At 45.3% G+C, this 20,895-nt stretch overlaps 1 protein-coding gene across 2 annotated transcripts in view; it reads left to right on the top strand.

The window, feature by feature from the left end:
* Window positions 1-20,895, top strand: part of PGAP1 (post-GPI attachment to proteins inositol deacylase 1) — a 328,622-nt gene that overhangs the window by 56,590 nt on the left and 251,137 nt on the right. The gene's annotated exons all lie outside the window — the stretch shown is intronic.

The following is a 20,895-nucleotide window of genomic DNA, read 5'->3' as shown; positions in this document are numbered from 1 at the left end:
AATAATATGCTAAAATCACAAAAGTTATGAAGTAACAGACAAAACACACCACACCAGAGATCAACAGGTGTATGACATCTTATGCCATTGGCTTCACCCTACAGTACATGCGTTTTTCATCTGGTGCAACGGATGCCTTTATCCCCTAAAGATGTCCATTGCACCAGACAAAACGTGCGTAGGTCGAGGCATTCGATGTTGTTCATCTGCTGTTGATCCCTGGTGTGGTATGTTTTGCCTGTGTTACCCCGCAACTTTTTGTGAGTACTGTATATCTGCTTTTAATCATACTGCTGTATGGTCCTTTTTGTTCTTTCTCCTACCAATTATTGCTTTTGAGCTGCTGGTTTTGATTGCCCAAGTAAAGGTGTATGTTGCATCCACCAGTTACAGTAACCACTTGCAATAAAATGGCATGTTGTACTAGGGGGTGCATGAAAACAATTTTTTTGTGGAGAAGTATTATTTGCTGGACATCTGAGAGTCATTTAGCACCACATCCCTTTTATTTAAGCATAGTACATAAGATTAAGGTGTTGGGATTTTAAAGGTGCAAAAAACATGGAGCCATATGAGAAAAATTTAACAATTGTATTTAAGAAACATTAAAATCAATGTATAGGCATGAAAGGGTCCAAATGACCATACAATACATGGACAGGTGCAAACTGATTGAATCTCTACATGTTTCATCACACCAATGGCTTCTTCAGGATAATTGTTATCAGACACTGGTCACTAAAGGTCAAAAGATTGAATTTTTTCTTTTTGTTTTTGTTTTATACAAATGATATATTGAATCAATCACAATTTTGACATGCAAATATACCTTTTATATTTAATTTCCTGAATCGTTTAAAGAGGTTGAGCAGAAAATTCTGGGTCATGTAATTATCTGTATAGTCGATGGATACATTTGAAAATTCTACAAGCTCTAGAGTCATAGGGATGAATTGGTTGGATCATTTGGTGAAACCATAGAAAGAGGTAGATAATTGCCCACTAAAGGTCCCTCTATGAGGAAGATGACAAATAATATAGCTATGATAGTGATTAAATAAGTCCTAATATATGACAAGAGCGCCTACCTGAGGCTAGCGGTAGTTGACGACAAATCCTAGATACCGTAAACTCGTCCCTATCTACATTCAAATTCACTTCTCAGATAACAGGAGAAGCCACAAAGGGTTGTTAAGGCTCCAATTCATATAGAGCCGCCCCATGAACACTGAAACATATAGCCATAGTCAAAAATCCCAGATCAAACAACCAAAAACTGATTATACTGCATGAGTGTTGCCGTCAAGGAAAATTCATTACCTGCCGTAGGAAGGTCACCAACGTCCCCTTCCTCTCCTATGCTGGACCGTCGCAGCTCACATGTTGCTGGCATCTATAAATACCCCCCCCCCCTCCACCTCTAATGGTGGCAATGGTGCCAGAGGAGATGTGGATGCTGCAGACAGCCAGTGCGCATGTCTGAGTCATGCCGGAAATGACCTCAGACGTTCCATGTGATGACAGACTTCAGCACCATGATGGGAAAATAATGCCCAAGGGAGGCACGGTTAAAGGAATTTCTCCCATCAATATAAAAGGAGAATACCGGAAGTAACATGGGAGTTTTCGTTTCCGCCTCAGTTACAGACTGATGCTCAAAAAAATAAAGGTTACAATGGTTTAGGAGTGATAGGTTGTGTGTTTAACCACTTGCCTACAGGACACCTACACCCCCTTCCTGCCCAGGACATATTTTTTTAGCTTTCAGCGCTGTCGCACTTTGACAATTGCGCGGTCATGCTACACTGTACCCAAATTAAATTTTTATAATTTTCTTTACACAAATAGAGCTTTCTTCTGGTGGTAGTTAATCACTGCTGATTTTTTCTTTTTTTCAAAAATGTTGAAAAATTATTTTATTTTTTACTTGGTTTCTGTCAGTGAATTTTTGTAACCAATTAATTTTTTTCCTTCACTGATGTGCACTGATAGGCTGAACTGGTGGGCATTGATGAGGTGGCACTGATGAGCACTGGTAGGTGGCAATGATGGGCGGTATTGATGGGTGGCACTGGGCATTGGCCAGTAGTGATATGAAGCACTGACTGGCATCACTAATGGGCATGTATTGCTGGTACTAGTGGGCACTGATTGGTGACACTGTTGGTGCTATAATATCAGGGCACTGAAGAAATTTGGAGTGTAGCCTTATATATAAAAAAACATAATTCATAACATACCATCATCCGGATTACTAAGGAGAAACGGGCATGGGTGGGGGCAAAAGAGTAGTTGCTGAAGCTAACCCTGTAGCATTCCCACCCAATGAATTAATAGACTTTCTTGGTACTGATAGAAAACAATATATATTATATTGTAATGTAAAAACAGTTTATTACAGGTAAAAAACAAATCAAATATACAGTTAACATTTTAAAAGAGAAAAAACAGATGCTCAGGGTTCCCCCAAGAGATATATGTGGTTTTCAATTTATAGATTGGTCAGAATCTCTACTAGTTTTGCGGTAAACCGCTTCCTCAGGAGAGCCAATCTATGAAACAAATAATACAGTAAGAAACACAAAATATGGTTCGAAATGAGTAAGATTACAGCATATAATACGTAAGTAGCAAATATAGCTTACCCAATGAATGAAGGGTCATGTGCGGACCCAGGCCGCCTAACTAGATTCCCCCCGAGGCAGACAAGGGATTTTGTGTAGATCTCTGTGATGAGAGATATAATATTGGTGGAAAACCAGATACAGAGTACATGGCAAGTTGTAGGGAAAGGGGCAATAGGAGAAAGGAAGGGGGAGGGAAAAAGGAAGCGGGTAGGAAGGCAGAGAAGCGGGGGGGGGGGGAGGATGAACACTGGCATAAGGAGGGAAGGGAGAGAGAGAAAGGGGGGAGCGGAGGCAGAGAGGGAAAGGGGGGGTTGGGGAGGGAAAGGGAGTGGGCAAGGGGGGAAAAGAAAGAGGAGAGAGGAAAGGAGGGGGGAGGAGAGGAAAGATGATCAGTGCCCTGATTACATGTTTTGTTGCCCCCTGCAAGGAGATTCCTCTGATTTGGCTCTCCTCGCCACACAGTGTGTCAGTGTGAGGCGAGGAGCGCCGATTACCAGAAACTCCGTGTATACATATGACCAGCTATGATTGGACACAGCCGATCACATGGTTAAAGAGCTGTGGACACTACTCTTTTACAGAGATTGGCGTTATGCCGTGTCCTAGCAAAACGGCACTACCGCGATCACCGCGCTGCGTGACTGTTCTGGGATGCCGTCATATGACAACGTCCCAGAATGAGAGCCGCACCGCCCCACCATCGATTGATGGGCTGGCAGCAAATGCTTAAAGAAATATTTGGATGTTGATTGCTGCATTGGTTGGGTTGGTTGTTTTTTATAATCTCTTTCCAGTTTTTCAGTCAGGAAGTGTACACCTTTCCCTGGGAACACACACAATGTGCACAGCACCCCCCAGAGACCAAAGGACTTACTACCTGATCTTAGAGCATTGTTGCCAAGTGCATACCCATCGGTTCACCCAAGAAAGTCTGAAGACATCAGTGTTTAAGGGTCCTCTCCCAGCAGTTAGAGCACATCTTTTGAGTCTCTTGGAAATAATCTGCGACTACAGCCTCCATTGGGAAGAGGCTGGTGTTAGTGGGTGGAGCCAAGTGGGCTGAGAGCCCAGAACCTACAGGTTCAGCTACTTCTCCTCTCTACATGTACCTATAAGTTAACAGGGGAGGGGCAACGACAGAGGGAGCAGAGGCAGAGTTTCTGGGTATCAGAAAGGTGCAGTGGCGTTGCTAGGGGGTGCGGTCCGCACCGGGTGACACCACAGTGTCACTATCTCCGCCCAGGCTGCACAATGTTTTGTCCTCTCCAGCTGCAGCCCGTGACTGGTGAATGTACTACTGTTTGCCTAGCCGCCTGCCCTGCCCCAAGCTGGTGCTGTAATAGGCAGAAGGGTGTCGGTTTTGAGGGGGTGAACGCCGCTGGCCCGAGGTGTGGTGTGGGGGTAGTTGCAATGCTGTCGATACGCCACCCAGTTACACCTGAGAGCTAGTGTGGGACTGGGAGGAGTGTATATGTCTAGCCTCTGCTGGTCTGATAACCGAGGGAGGGGGGTTCGGAGTGGGGGGGGGGAGAGAGAGTAGTTTTTTTTAATATATATATATATATAATATATATATATATATATATAGCCTGGTGGTGCTAGGGGAGGGGAGTCTATGATTATGGAGGGGGGTCTGCACTGGGGGGGGGGGGTCTATGATTATAGAGGGGGGGTCTGCACTGAGGAGGATCTATGCTTATGGAGGGGGGTCTGCACTGAGGGGGATCTATGCTTATGGAGGGGGCTGCACTGGGGGGTGTCTATGCTGATGGGGGTCTGCACTGAGGGCGGAGGTCTACGCTGATGGAGGAGGTTCTGTACTTGGTGGGAGGGTCTCTGCTGAGGGAAGGTGGTCTGTAGTTGGGGAGGGGGGTGACACCAATTTTTTTTTTCGTACTGGGTGACACCAACTCCAGTGACGTCACTGGAAAGGTGCAGTGCTGTGAGGCAGGTAAGTTAGTGTTACTAAACACACAAAAGTAGAATCAGACTATATATGCAGTAAAGCATGCTTGTTATACTCACTGTGGAACCTAAGGGGTCAGTCTTTCGCACTGTGTAAAAAGGCTGTTTGATCCTGTCTTTTATCCACCCCTTTCCACTGTCCCCAATCCATCTTCTGATGGTACAGAGCCTTTGGAGTCACTCTGCACATGCTCAGTTTGCTGTGTATTACTAGAGCCTTTTTTTTTCTCTCTTGGGAGGGTACATGTGATCAGCACAGGGCCAATCAGCACTGTTCAGACAGAGGGGGTCAGGGGTCAAGCAGCCTCATAGGACAGTCAGTGTAGGATGAAAATGCCTCCTACAAGCTTTAACCAGTGCTCGGCTGGACACTAATAGAAATCAGACTGCTATATACTGCTGATGAGAAAAGGTATTTAGCAGTTTATATTTACTAAAATAATTGCATTTCCATGTTCTGTGTACTGTGGGAGACCAGTTATAGTGAATGTATGGTTCTGGGTTTAGTAACACTTTATAGTCAGGGATACAGTAGTAGGCGGTGTTGGATGGCAGGGCGATGCAACGTCCGTTTGCAGAGTGACATGGCTACTGGATTCGTAAAGGCCTGAAGGCAAGAGCTGTGTACGTATTAGGCCCCATGCACACAAGACGCTGTTAAACGCGTGTTCAGAGGCAGTTGGACACTCTTTTTCAACTGCCCCTGAACACATTCAATGTTATCCTATGTGTCCATGCACAGTCTCGTTTTGTTGCCGTTTTTAGGCATTTGCGTTTTAACCTTTTTTTATCAGAAGCAAAAAAAATGGGTTCAGACGCAAAACGCGGCTAAACGCGGTACCAGCATTTTGCCGCCTTTTCGTTTATAAGCGTTTTTAAAGGTGACCTATTTTTTTTTACATTAGAAATCTCAAGAATTATGGCAAATGATGATGAAAAACCATAAAATTGCTTGCATTGTGTACGATCCACAAATTGTGGCAGGTAACGTGGCAAATGGACAATCCACAACTTGTGGCAGATGATGTGGCAAGTGATACGTTTAAATACAAGTACACTGCTGCTCTCTCAGCTGCTGCTACTCACTCTGGTCTCACAAAATGGCTGAAATGGTTAAATAATACTGTTTTTTTGAGCTTAGGGAGGGTCTTATGATGATTCTTAACTAAACGCAAACGCAGTAAAACGCGGCTACAATCACGACAAAACAGGCGTTTTATAAATGCCGGTTTTCAGCCTTTAAAAGCGTGTGTTCAGCAGAGTTTGCATCGGCGTCTCGTGTGCCTGGAGCCTAAGCCTGCAAGAAGGCTTCTCTGAATGAACGCCACCCAATAGGGTGTAGGCTTTGGAGTTTAATTAGGGTAATTGGAGGGTGTTGATAGAATTTAAGTCATTAGAAAGCACAGAAGTCAGGAGGTGTATTGTGCAGATTTCTGAATTCCTTTAGGCGCCTTCCATGTAGTGGGTGGGAAAGTTTATGGAGCCAAGTAGTTCTTTACCTGTGTTTTTTTCTTTGGGAGTTGCTTTGCATTATGCACACCTAAACTTTGGGATGTACTTGCGAAACCTGTTTGGGCTTCCTTCCCAAATTCCTATATATTTTTATTCTAATTTCCCTGTCCATATCCCCAAATGCGTTTTGTGAATGCCCTTATCACCTTGTTTCTATGGCACTCTAAAGCCCTTAGGTTTTCACTGGACACATTGTAGCTGCCACTCTATTTGGGGTGGTCTGCCATTGCCAGATTTACAAAAGTAGTAACATCCTCCTAGGTGGTGTCTATAGACTGGTGGCTATTCCCATAGCTCAGTATTGCAGCCATGGAGAAGGCAGTGGTCCCTGTGTGAGGCTCACCAGCCACATACTCAGGAATGCTATTCCTATTGATACTGGAATCCCTATCTTTGGAATATTTTTTACGATTTACAGACACTGGGCCATATTCTCAAACAAGTTACACCGGCGTATATGGAGATGCGCGGCGTAAGTGTAAAGATGCGCCGTCCTATCTATGCGCCGTAGTCACAGAACCAGATCCGCCAGAAATCAGGCTACTCCTGTCCGTCTTAACTAGTTTAAGTTTACGCAGCGTAGGCGTATATTTCAGCTGATGGCATCCTAGGCTGCCATAGAATTAGTATTCAAATATGCAAATGATGTAGATGCGCTGATTCCCGAACCTACGCGCGATCGGCTTAGGCTACGCGCCGTGCGCGTAAGACGATTGTCCGGCTGAAAGTTACCCCTTATAAAGCTCGGTTAACTTTGCTCCAGACCTGAGTAAGTTAGCTTGAAAAAAGCAAATACAGCAGCACCATCCCGGACGAGCTGAGCAACCAAATTTTTCGGACAACACATTCGTATGCCAACATGCCAGGGGCAGGCGTGGTCTTAGCACTGCTAGTGTGTGAGGAGGAAGAGGCACTTAGAAGGAGGAGGGCACGGAGGAGGGCACGTGAGAGGATCTACCCACAGCGCATTAGCCTCTTTGGCATGGCTGATGTGGATGTGTATCACCGTTATAGATTCAACCCTGATGCCATCCTTGAAATTACCAGAGCCCTGAAGAATGACATCAGCAGCCCAACACAACGATCCCATGCAGTGCAGCCACTGGTGAAGGTCCTGGCAACATTGCATTTTCTTGCCACAGGCTCTTTTCAAAGAACCAGTGGAGACGTGGTTGGGATATCCCAAACCAGCATGAGTAGATGCGTGCACCAAGTTGTCCCCGCAATACTCCGACGCATGTCGCACCACATAATCAGACCCACCCAGGAGGACATGCGGCTGAAGGCAATGACAGATTTCTGCCTAATTGATGGTTTCCCACGCACTGTGGGTGCAATTGATTGTACCCATGTGGCAATACAGCCCCCCCACGAGACCGAGCACATATACCGCAACAGAAAACATTGGCATTCTATCAATGTCCAAGTGATCGTGGATGCACATGGCCTCATATGGCACGTCCGTGCAAAACACCCCGGATCCAGCCATGACAGCTTTATATTCAGGCAAAGTGACATCCCAAGACAATTTGAGCAGAATGTGTATGGGGACAGCTGGCTGGTTGGTGAGTGACATGGGTGTCAGGTATGACTGTCCCCCCCCATGATGCAGACATCACGAGGGGCACATGCATGACTAACATCCTCCTGTCTTTTCCCTTCCAGGTGACTCTGCCTATGCACTGGGACCTCATCTCATGACTCCATTCCGCAATCCGCAAACACCAGGAGAGAGAAGATATAACGAAGCACACGCACGCACCCGTGCAGTGGTTGAGCGAACATTTGGCATCCTTAAGTCACGCTTTCGATGCCTGGATAAGACTGGGGGTACCCTGCTGTATTCCCCCAACTTCGTGTGCCAAATCATCGCTGCATGTTGCGTGCTGCACAACTTCGCAGTGAGAAAGGGCCTGCAGATTGACCTACGTGATGACCTGACCCCCCAACCACCATGTCCCCCCCTAACCGAGGCTACCCCGTCTGCTGATGGTACAGCAGTCAGGAGATGTCTCGTGGAGCGAATCTTTGAACGTTAAACACACACATTAAACATGGCACACAGAAAATGCACGCATGCACACCACTGTGGTCCCTAGCACACACACCCCACATGCACATCCCATTGGATTAGACCGAAGTACACCGCACGGTACTAAGGAGCAGCAACGCCGCGTCAAGGCTCCAATGATGTTGCTGTCCATTCATACACCTTTCACACGGACCTGGGGAGAACTTATCCCCAGCGACCGAGGGTGACACCCCTTACTGGCAGGAGTGTCACCCCCCCCACATTCACACACCATTCACACTGTGCTATGCACTACTTTGTGCAGCACAAAAAATACAACAGCTCTTACTTAGAGCATAAATAAAATAATATTAAAAAGCTCTTACTTAGAGCATAAATAAAAAAATAAATAAAAAATCATACTTAGAGCATAAAGAAGCCCAAATAAATCACCGGCCCCGGCGCGGACTCCGCCTGGTGCCCAGGTTCCTGGCCCTCGCTTGTCTGGGGGGAGCCCCATTTGGGGGTGGTGGGGCATCAGGTGGAGGAGCCTCCCTCGGTGGATTAACATCCCCAGGTGCCTCCCTGGCTGGCTGTCTGCCCTCTAGTGCCACTGCTATACGGCTGAGCAGGGCCTCCTGGCATGCAGTCTGGGCCTGCACAGCCATCCGCAGGCCCCTGACCTCCCCCACAAGTTCGGCTGTGGTGGTTTGCAGCTCACCCAGACTTGTAATGGTGGCTGCAGAGTTTCCTGCCACATCCTGCAGAGCGTCGGGCACTGCTCCAGAGGAGGACAGGCTATTATTGAGCCGCCTCAACTCCTCCAAAATGTCCCCCATATGGCGGCTCTGCTGGTCCTGCTGCCTGACCAGCTTTTCCTGCAGGACTCCTGCCACACCCCTGGTCTTATGGGTGGCCTTCCTGGGGACAGGAGTGCCTGGGGCCCTTGAATAGGGGGAGGGCCGTGAGGGGCTGGTGGTGAGGGGCATGGGACGGGAGGGGCTGGAGAGGGTGATGGAAGACCCTGAGGGGCTGGAGATTCGGTGGTGGTGTGATGTTTCGGGCATCTCATGTGAGTCGTTAAGAAATAAAATGACCTCCTGCACACTCTGGGCCACCTCCTCTTCATTGCCCACCACCTCCTCATGGGCAATATCCTCCTCAACCACCTCCTGTGCGGAGGACTGGCCACTCCCCTCCAAAAAGGCCTGTAGGCTTCCCAAGGGGTCAGCCACTGTAGCAGACTGCTGGGGGGATGGTGTTGGACGGACAGCAGAAGACGGCCCAGCTCCCTCCTGCACACCTGTGGATGACAGAAAAAAATCCCATGTTGGTGGACCCACACACTTGTCACATGTCCCCCCCCCCCCCCAAACATGCTACACACCATATAGAAGATAAAACACACTTACCTGTCCTCATGGGTGGGTCACTGGAGTCATGGCCCTCCAGGCCCTCCACCTGCTCCCTCCGCAGGCATCTGGCAATAATTTCCTCCTCCTCTGACAGCCGGATCGGACAGGGTGGCCCACCTCCAGTGCCCCTGGCATGTTTGGCAATGGTGGCCATTTTATTTCTGACCACCCCCCGCAGGTCATTCATTTTTTTAATGATGTCCTGGGGGGTCCTCACCTCATGGCCAAGGGCATTGACCTGTGCCGTCACTTTGCGTAAGATTTCTTTTTTTAATTTGCTGGTATTACCACTCTCAGCACCATGGAGCCTGGCATCAAAGCGCTCCATTGCTGAGATAATAACTTCCCTCTCAGCAGGGCTGAAGTTTTTTTTCCTGCGGTCTTTCTTTGGCATAGCAGCAGCAGCAAAGTGAAAACTCCAATAGGGAAATACAAGGGAGTCACTTTGCACTAGCTGGGCGGATGCTTGAAGCTTTTATACACTGGGCCGGCCCAACTCAGCATGGATTTACGCCTATTGTCATTGTGCGCATGCGCAGAGGGCGGAGCACGTCCGGCACATGCGCCGTTCGGTCTGGACATCATTTGCATGGGGTCACGGATCATTATAATGCTTCACGCCCACATCCCTCCTACCGTCACTTGCGCCTACTTACGCCAACACATTTAAGTTACGCGAGCGCAGCGTAGGACGCAGGTGGTTCGGGAATATGGTTCGGCTCTCGCCAAGTTAAGCCGGCGGTGCGCATCGGAGATCCGCTCCGCCTCACTAAATATGCGCCGATCTACGAGAATATGGCCCACTGTCTTCAGATTATTCTAGAACCAACTTGAACCATCTCCTCCCTAAAACTGGTGTACCTCAGAACTTAAATAATTTTATGGTATGACCATTCCACATGGTCCACAATGGGCTAATGTTGCATATCTGTGCATCTGAAAAGTATTCACACAGCTTCACTTTTTCCACATTTTGTTATGTTAGTCTTCTTCCAAAATGGATTAAATATTGTCCTCAAAGTTCTACAAACAATTCCCCGTAATGACATCAAAGAGGTTGGTTTGAAATTGTTGCACTTTTATTAAATATAAAACATTTAAAAAAAATACCATGTAGGTATTCATGCCATGACACTCAAAATTGATCTCAGGTGCATCCTGTTTCCACTGATTATCTTTAAGAAGTTTCTACAACTTGATTGGAGTTCACCTGTGGTAAATTCAGTTGATTGTACATGATTTGGAAAGGCACACACCTGTCTATATAAGGTCCCACAGTCAACAGTGCATGTCAGAACTCAAACCAAGCCATAAAGTCCAAGGAATTGTTTGCTGATCTGGGGAAGGATACAGAAAAATGTCTGCAACATTGAAGGTCCCAATGAGCACAGTGGCCTCCATCATCCATAAATAGAAGTTTGGAATAACCAGGACTCTTCCTAGAGAGGGCACGCCCCCCCCCCAAATTGAGCGATCGGGGGAGGGGGGCCTTAGTCAGAGAGGAGTCAGAGAGGAGAATCTGCCAGAAAAACAACCATCTCTGCCAGACTCCACCAATCAGGCCTGTATGGTAGAGTGGCCAGACGGAAGCCACTCCTCCAATAAAAGGAACGTGACCGCCCGCCTGGAGTTTGCCAAAAGGCACCTGAAGGACTCTGACCATGAGAAACAAAATTCTCTGGTATGATGTAACCAAGATTGGACTTTTTGGCCTGAATGGCAGCACCATGTCTGGAGGAAACCAGGCATCGCTCATCACCTGGCCAATACCATCCCTACAGTGAAGCATGGTGGTGGCAGCATCATGCTGTGGGGATGTTTTTCAGTGGCAGGAACTGGGAGACTAGTCGGGATCGAGGGAGAGATGAATGCAGCAATGTGCAGAGTCACCCTTGATGAAAACCTGCTCCAGAGCGCTCTGGACCTCAGACTGGGGTGATGGTTCATCTTTCAACAGGACAATGGCCTCAAGCACACAGCCAAGATAACAGTGGAGTGGCTACTGGACAACTCTGATTTTGTCCTTGAGTGGCCAGACTTGAACCCGATTGAACATCTCTGGAGAGATCTGAAAAGGGCTGTGCACCGATGCTCCCCATCCAACCTGATGGAGCTTGAGAGGTCCTGCATAGAATAATGGGAGAAACTGCCCAAAAATAGGTGTGTGTAAATTTTAAAAACTTTGATTTTCATTTTTTTCACATTGTTGTGATTATGGGGTATTTGTAGAATTTTTAGGAAAATAATGAATTTCATAAATTTTGGGGGCTGTAACGTAAAATGTGGAAAAAGTGAAGTGCTGTGGATACTTTCCAGGGTGCTTTTAACCAGTTGCCATCTGCCCACTGTCAAATGACCGAGGGGTGGGGTGGCTCTCGTTCTGGGCGTGGACCTCGTATGACGTCCGCCTATTCAAACAGGGCATGCGCGCAACCCTCACTGTCGGTGTCGGCGTGTCCCTGAGACACAGCTCGTCACCCTCGTTTACCACGTGATCGGCCGTGGTCCAGTAAAGGCCGATCACATATTGTACTTCCCCTTTGACACATTGCACATGTGCGCGATTGTGAGCATGCTGCGCATGCCGGTCGGTGGTGGTGTTTTTTTTCAGGAACACAGCTTGTCACAGAGAATGGTAAACAGCCAATGGCCGGTGGCTGTTTACAACGGGATTGGCCGTGACCCATTCACATCCAATTGCAAATGTAAACACAGTCCGGTAACTCACTGTTACCAGCTCTTCTCACACACTGTTTCCACACCATTTCTCTTCGCACACCTGTCACCTAACAATTCCCACATCAGTGCACATCAACTGCACCTGTCACCCATCAGTGCCCATAAACCTGCCCATTACCTGCCACCCATCACACAGTCCATCAGCAGCATGTCCAAAAAGTTTTTACCAGTAAAGAGATGTTCCAAAGCCTCTCCATGACTGATGCGGGGAGTTCTCATCAGATTCCAATGCCAATTCCAATACCGAATCAAATTCAGCATTTGAACCGATTGATGGCAGTGGATCTGCAAATTATTTGGAGGAAGAATGGGTCCCTCCTAAAAGAGCGTGGTTCTCTGGAAACCAGGCAGCCGTCAGCAATAGACCCCAGGATCAAATTCCCAGGCCCAGCACCCATGCTGCAGTATCACCCAAAGTACCAGCACAGGAATTTCAAATCCCCCAACTACCAGCACTGGAGTTGTCATGTCCCCCCAAGAGTCAGGGTCAATGCATACCTTCCAGATGCTCTTGTCAACCCAACATGGCTGCCTTCCGACTTGGGATCAGCAAGTATTCCCCCTTTCACCACACAGCCAGGAGTGCAGGCCAATACCCCAAATTTCTCAAATCGTTTTTATCCATTTTTGCCCGACACCTTGCTGCAATTTATCGTGGACAAGACCAATCTATATGCCCAGCGGTATATTACCAACAACCCCTAATCATCATATGCCCGTCTGTTTGAGTGGAGAGATTTGACCTTGGAGGAGCTCAAATTGTTTATGGGCCTAACAAAAAAAAAAGGACATGCCTACTGGTCCACCAACCCCATCCACCACATGCCTATTTATTCTGCCGTAATGTCCAGGTACTGATTTTATGAGATAATTATGCACTTCCTTCACTTCAGCGACAACACCCAGTGCCCTCCCTGAGATTATCCAAATGAGGCAAAATTTGCCCCTCATAAAAAAAATTCCCTAATCCGCATATGTGTAGATGAGTCCCTGGTACCCTTTTCAGGCTGGAATAAAAACAATATATTCCTAGCAAAAGGGCCAGATACGGAGTAACATTTTAAAAGCTTTGTGAGAGAGTCACAGGATATCTGTATGCATTCCGCATATATGAAGGAAGAGATTCCCAGCTCTAGCCCCCTGAGTGCCCGACCTACATGGGCACAACTAGAAAAATTGTATGGGACCTGACATGCCCACTGCTTTACCAAGGTTATTGCATATACCTGGATAACTACTACACCAGCCTGCCCCTTTTCAAACGCCTATATTTGGCAAAAACCCTGGTCTGTGAAACCTCCAGAAAGAGCAGGAAGGGCTTTCCACAATCCATAGTAAATAAAAACTGCGAAGGGGGGAAAAAAGCTACTTTTGAGAAGCAAAGACATGCTGGCCTCGAGGTGGAAGGATAATGGGAATGTGTACAGATGTCCCCCATGCATAATGACACTACAGTTGAGGTTCAAAGAAGAGTAGGTCACATTGAATAGACAACATGCGTCCAAGACTATAATCTCTACATGAGTGGGGGGGGGGGGGGGGGAGTGGGTTAACTTCAGTGACCAAATGCTTCAGTCATATTTGGCAATAATGAGGTCCCGTTTTCTGGTACAAGAAAGTAGCAATTTTATATCATTAATTTGGCCATTTAAATGCATACATAATTCTACACCAAATCGACGGAAATTCATCAAAGTTGCCACATCCCTCATCTATCAACAGAGACCCCCCAGGAAACCTTTGCTCTGATGCTGTTAGCCGACTTCAAGAGCGCCACTTCCTGGACAACATTCCATCATCTGAAGCAGGTCGAAGACTGCAAAAAGATATCGCATATGCAGCAAAAGAGAATTTTCAGAGATGCCAGCTACCATTTTTCCCAGTGCCCCTCCCAACCCGACCTTTGCATTGGTGAATGCTTCAGATTTATCACACATCCCCAAAATATTAGCTCATATGTTTAACCATTTCCCCATTTTCATCATCTGTGCAGCCCATTTTCCATGCTTCCTCAAATAACCATGCCACTGCCTTCCACTTGAAATGACCCTGACCTGGTTTTCGACTATGCCTCTGCCTATCGCTTGGACTGCTTGCACTTGAACTGACCCTGGCCTGTTCTATTGACTATGCTTTTGCACCCCTTGTACTGATCTGTTGCCCTACTACTGTAGTATACAGGGAACTTGCATATGTGAGGGGCTCCAGAATTGTTTTTCCGGATGGAGAAAAACATTTTTTTTTTCTCTGGGTTTCGTAATTCCTGTATTTATGGTCCTGGAGTCTGAAGGCTTCAAAGAGATTTGGGGGGGGGGGGCCCTCTACCCCTGTGCGCAGGTCTTACCTGACTGAGGCCCTCTGCTGCTGACTTGCTGCCATCATGCCTCTCTTCCACATGAACTGACCACACCTCTGCCTGCTATCTGTACTATGAAAATAATTGGCTATGGCAAGAAGCAGTATGTTTCTGAAGGGATGGAGAGTGGTACAATAAGTGTCTGGAGGTAACCGTTTACTGGGACCAATATTATGGCTGTGCTGGCTGTCTCTGCCTGGACAATTCCTATGGACAAATGCTTTGGCTGTGTCGACAATATCCTTGTACTGACTATGGAGAATATTCCTGCCTGGATAATTACTATTGTCACTAAGCACATCCCTGCCTGCTACCTGGATCAAAGCTCTCCTCTGTGCACACTAGAGCTGCACGGTTCTGGCTAAAATGAGAATCACAATTTTTTTTTGCTTCGAAGATAGATCACGATTCTCACGATTCTCCTGGCGTAACATCATCTTTCACATTAAGGGCCCTTTCACACGATCCGTGATGATCCGCCCCATGAACCTCCGCTTGCTCATCGCGGATCGATCCACTGAGCCGGCGGATGACAGGGTGGTCCCCGCACACTGTGCAGGGACTGCCCTGTCAGATCTCCGCTCTCCCCTATGGGGGGATCAGATGAACATGGACCGTCTGTTCGTGTTCACCCAATCCACTCTGCAGACGGATGGAATAATAGGATTTTCCTCCGTCTGCAGAATCGGAGGTTTGCAGACACTGATGAGATCAGGTGTCAGCAGATGTTCATCTGCTGACACCCGCTATCTCATAGGGATCAATGTATGTCCCTTTTTCATCTGTAAAAGGATGGTTTAAAAAGCGGACATACGGTCCGCATGTGTGAAAGGGGTCTTAAAGGGGTTGCAAAGGTTCGTGTTTGTTTGTTTTTTCTAAATGGGTTCCTTTTAAACTAGTGCATTGTTGGTTCACTTACCTTTTCCTTCGATTTCCCTTCTAAATGTTTTTTTCTTTTTCTTTGTCTGAATTTCTCACTTCCTGTTCCTCCTCCAGTAAGCTGTTCAGTAAGCTGTTCTGGCTGACTAACCAATATATATATTTGTAGCACTACCCCCGGAGGAGCTGCTGTTTTTTTTTTTGGTGACATGTTACCTCATGGCTTCTCCGCCGTCTTAGGGGTGTATGATGAATGTAGCGGTAACGGAATGCCCACGACGGGTGTCTTTTCTGTGCTCTTTATTACCCAGCCAGGTAAAAACAGTAAACTTGTGGTGAAAGGTAGAGTTGAAAGGAGAACAGCAGATTCAGGCGTAGTAATAGGGAAACAGTCCTGCTCCCATGTGTAACAAGTGGACTTAATGTACCTGGACAGGCCTCTCTCACTTACCTGGCAGTATCACTCGAACCTTTAGGGAAAAGTCTCTGCCACAGACCCTCCTGAAATGAACTTGAACCTTTAGGGAGAAGTCTCTGCCACAGACCCTCCTGGAGTGGACTCAGGGAAAAGCCTCTGTCCCATAAATACCCTCCCCCAGCATGCACAGTGAGGAAACTCCCTCCAGATTGGCTGCTAGGGAAGAGCACCCAAACCTCGACTCCACTGCTGCCACCTATTGTCCTGGGGTGGGAACAGCACCCCAGAAGCAACAGAATGAGCCCACAGCCAAGCTGAGACAGAGACCCAGATTTAAACATATTAACTGGATCAGAGTCAGTTAACACTCTGATCCCCCTCTAAATTTAACTTGCACCGGTACTTTGAAGTAACCAGGATATATGTCGGAAAAAGATTTGGACTTTAAGTGGTTAAACTTCCTGCATTTACACACAGACTTTGCTCTGAGGAAGTTGGATACAATGTTTCATGTTGTTAAAAAAACTTGCCAGATTACCCAGACTTTCTTTACATACAGAAGTTTAGCAGATAAATTCTCTCCACTGTTATATGAAAGAATCGGCAAACTCTGCATTGGAAATCGTCAGGGGGGTTAAATCGAAATCATGATTTTTTAACGATTAATTGTGCAGCTCTGGTGCACACTACTAAAACCCACGGTAATACTATTTTATAGAATGCCAGGAAATTAGATGTGTAATTTATGCTCATAGATTGCCTGACAATACTACTTGGATGTTGGGCCTCTGTATGTGGCCAGGCTGTGTAAAAGTCTCACCTATGTGGTATCACCATACTCGGGAGTAGCAGAATGTGCAATTTATGCTACGTACATGCTAATGCAATAGAAATATTGTATAAATAGACAATTTTGTGTTTCCACGTTTTCCTAAAAGTTGTGGAAAATTGACATGTTCAAAAGACTCCTTATGCCTCATAGATTATACGTTGGTGTTTTGCTTTCCGAAATTGGGTCATTTTATGGGAGTTTGCATTGTCCTGGTGCTCCAGGGCCTTCAAAAGTGTGATAGGTCATCATGAAATTAGTTATGTAATTTTTGCTCCTAGAGGTGCTCCCTGCATGTTGGGCCTCTCTGTTGCCAGGCTGTGTAAAAGTCTCATGCTTGTGGTATCCCCATACTCGGGAATAGCAGAATGTATTTTGGGGTGTAATTGCAAGTATACATATGCTGTGTGTGAGAAAGAACTTGTTTAATATGACAATTTTGTGTTTTTAAAAAAAAAAATCTTGATATATGACCGTGTGCTTTCTGGACAGCATATGGCCTCCCAGCTGTGGGCAAGCTAAAATTTCAAACAAGCCCTCCCAGACCGCTTTAAAGGATTTATCTGTTTAGCTGCAGATTTTTACTTTGAACCAGATTGCCCTGAAAACCCATTGCAAGGCATTCTGTGGCAACCAGTTTCATGTGTTTACATAAATCCTACCTGAAAAGCAAGCAAAACGATTAAATCTTGAGTGCTAAAGAGGATCGTTTTTTTTTTTTTTTTTTTTTTTTTTCTCATGGAGATGGTTGCCAGGGAGTGCCTTACACCTTTTTCCAGAGATGGCTTACCTGAATGTAAGGTACTGTTGCAGGTTATGAAGGAATCCCTCTTGGTACATTCTTCTCTTGACAGACTCCCTAACATAGGAAATTAAGGCTTTTGAGACTACCAGATGCACTACTTGCTATGAAGATAAAGAAAATGTATGCTATTTGTATTAGTTTTTTTGTTTTAACTGGAAAAAATTGAAAGTTTCCGTTAAATGGAAAAATTGCTGTTCACTTGTTAATGTAAGAAAAGTTTACAATGGACCAAAGATACGTGCAGTGCTTGTAAAATAAAGAAAAAAAAAATCACACGGATTCTGTGAAAAATAAACCATTTAGACATGTAAAAAAAAAAAAAATCTTCTTTTTCCCCAAGAATTGGGAGAAAAAATTACAACTTCAAAAAACTCACCATGCCTCTTACTAAATACCTTGGACTGTCAACTTTACAAAAAGGGGTAATTTTGGGGATATTTTTTACTGTCCTGGCTTGCGAGATAGGTTATCAGTACATCAGGTGTGATTAATTTTCAATGATTGGCATCATAGCTTGACATGAACATAACCCTACGAAGAAAAATGACTAGTGCTGGCATACACCAGGGTTCGACAAACCCTGGGTGACAGGTCGCAATTGCGACTGGAATTCGTGACCTGGTGCCTGGAGTGGCACAGCTGGGGTTATCGTGCGTCTCCGTGCGCCCCCGCTGGGCTGGCCGGTAATTGAGTAATATATACGTATGCGTTCGCTTCTGTGCGTGAGCTTGGCGGGACGGGCGTGTTCCTGGCTCCTAACTTTTTTTTTTTTTCTTTTTTTTTTTAGCTGGCTCCTAGATGCCAAGCAAATTTCCAACATGTGTTTTTGGGCACAAATTTTGCATTTCGAAAATGTACATGTCCAGCATTATTTGCAAAATGTTACAATAGAAACTAAAGTGTTTTATTTTCGCTTATATCCACAAAAAATAAAAATCCCCAGCAGTCATTAAATACCACCAAAAGAAAGCTCTATTTGCGTCAAGAAAATAAGAATTTTATTTGGTGCTGTGTTGCATGACTAATTCTTTCAAAGTACCGGGCACTTATATACCCTTCCTGTGTGTAAACACACAGCTCCCGGTTCTTTCAGGGGGAGAAATTACTGATCGTCTGTTCATACAATGTATGAACAGCGATCTGTCATTTCCCCATGTCAGTCCATGTCAGTCCCACCCCCCTTCAGTTAGAACAGAATGAGGGAACATTTTTAACCCCTTGATCGCCTCCTAGTGTTAACCCCCTTCCCTGCCAGTGACATTTTTACAGTAATCCATGCATTTTTAAAGCACTGATCGCTATAAAAATGCCAATGGTCCCAAAAATGTGTCAAGCGTCCGATGTGTCCGCCATAAGATCGCAGTACTGATCAAAATCGCAGATCGCCGCCATTACAAAAAAAAAAAATGCCATAAAACTATCCCCCATATTGTAGATGTTATAACTTGTGCGCAAATCGCACAGGTGATCAAATACCACCAGAAGAAAGCTCTATTTGTGGGAAAAAAAGGATGTAAATTTTGTTTGGGAGCTACGTCGCTCGACCGCGCAGTTGTCAGTTAAATCGACGCAGTGCCGAATCGCAAAAAGTGGCCCGGTCATTGACCAGCAAAATGGTCCGGGGCTGAAGTGGTTAAGTGGTTAAACTATATGTAAACACTTACCTTGTGAAACCACCCATTCAGTTTAACCGCTTGCTGCCCGCGTTGCGTCATATGATATTGTGGACTTTGAGCGGTGATCTCTGAATAATGCCTGCAGCTACAGCTATCATTCAGATATCATATTTTAGAGCTGGCGATTCCCTTCACCATAAGAATGATCATAGCGGCTGTTGTGTTTTTTTTTTTTTTTTGTTTGTTTTTTGATTTCGGGCTTCCCAGCCTAAAGGTGAGATCTGAGGACCTATTGACCTCAGATTTCACTGTAAAGAAGACCTGTCAAGCATTATTCCTATCACAAGGGATGTTTACATTCTTGTAATAGAAATAAAAGTGACCAAAATATATATTTTTTAAAAAAGTGTCAAAATGAAAAAGTAAGTTCCCCTGTCCCCTCATGCTCCCTTGCAAAAGCGAATGCATAAGTAAGTCCTGCCCATATATGTAAATGGTGTTAAAACCATACGTGAGATAATGCGATGAACGTTTGAGCAAGAGCAAAAATTTTAGCACTAGACCTCCCTGTAACACAAAACATGTAACCTGTAAAAAAAAAAATGTAATCGCCGCCTATGGTGATTCTTTTTAACCACTTCCATACTGTGCAAATTGACACTTCTCTCCTACATTTTTTGCTAGAAAATTACTCAGAACCCCCATAATATATATATATATATATATATATATATATATATATATATATAATATATATATAAATACACACACACACACACACAGGCTGGAAAGCATCAGATCACATAAAATTTACCATCTGATGCTTTTCTAGTTGAGATTTCAGCTTTGTTTACTTGTGCGGCCCGGACGTGACGTGATAACGTCGCGCCTGGGCTCCCCGTCACTGCTAGGAGCGATCAAACCGCTGAACAAGCCCCTATGATCGTTCTTATTGCGCTCAGAATTGCTGGCTCTAAAAAACGATATCTGGATGATGCCTGTAGCTGCAGACAACATTCAGATATCTCCACTGAAAGCCGAGGATGTCATATGGTGTTCGGCGGTATGGAAGTGGTTAAGTACTGAAGTTTGGCACCATTCCACGAGTGTGTGCAATTTTGAAGTGTGACATGTTGGGTATCTATTTACTCAGCGTAACATCGTCTTTCAAATTATTATTATATTTTTTAAATTTTTTAACCACTTCAGCCCCAGAAGAATTTACCCCCTTCCTTACTAGAGCACTTTTTGCAATTCGGCACTGCGTCACTTTTAACTGACAATTGCGCGGTCGCGCCCAAACAAAATTGATGTCCTTTTTTCCCACCTGATCACCTCTGTGTTTTTTATTTTGGCGCTATAAACAAAAATGGAGTTTAGAAAAGAATGCAATATTTTTTGCTTTTTGCTATAATAAATATCCCCAAAAAATCTATAAAAAAACTAAATGTTTCCACAGTTTAGGCCGATAAATATTCAACATTTTTGGTAAAAATCGCAATAAGTGTATATTGATTGGTTTTCGCAAAAGTTATAGCGTCTACAAAATAGGGGGTAGATTTATTGCATTTTTTTATTTAGTAATGGTGGCGGTCTGCGATTTATTTATTTTTTTTCTTGTGACCGTGACACTTTGCGACGGACATATCGGACACTTTTGGAACCATTCACATTTATACAGTGATTGGTGCTATAAAACTGCACTGATTACTGTATAAATGTG

The sequence above is a fragment of the Rana temporaria genome, chromosome 6, assembly GCF_905171775.1.
Source record: "Rana temporaria chromosome 6, aRanTem1.1, whole genome shotgun sequence".
Taxonomy (NCBI): domain Eukaryota; kingdom Metazoa; phylum Chordata; class Amphibia; order Anura; family Ranidae; genus Rana; species Rana temporaria.
The sequence above is the reverse complement of the archived record's forward strand: the minus strand, read 5'-3'. Positions and strand labels throughout refer to the sequence as shown.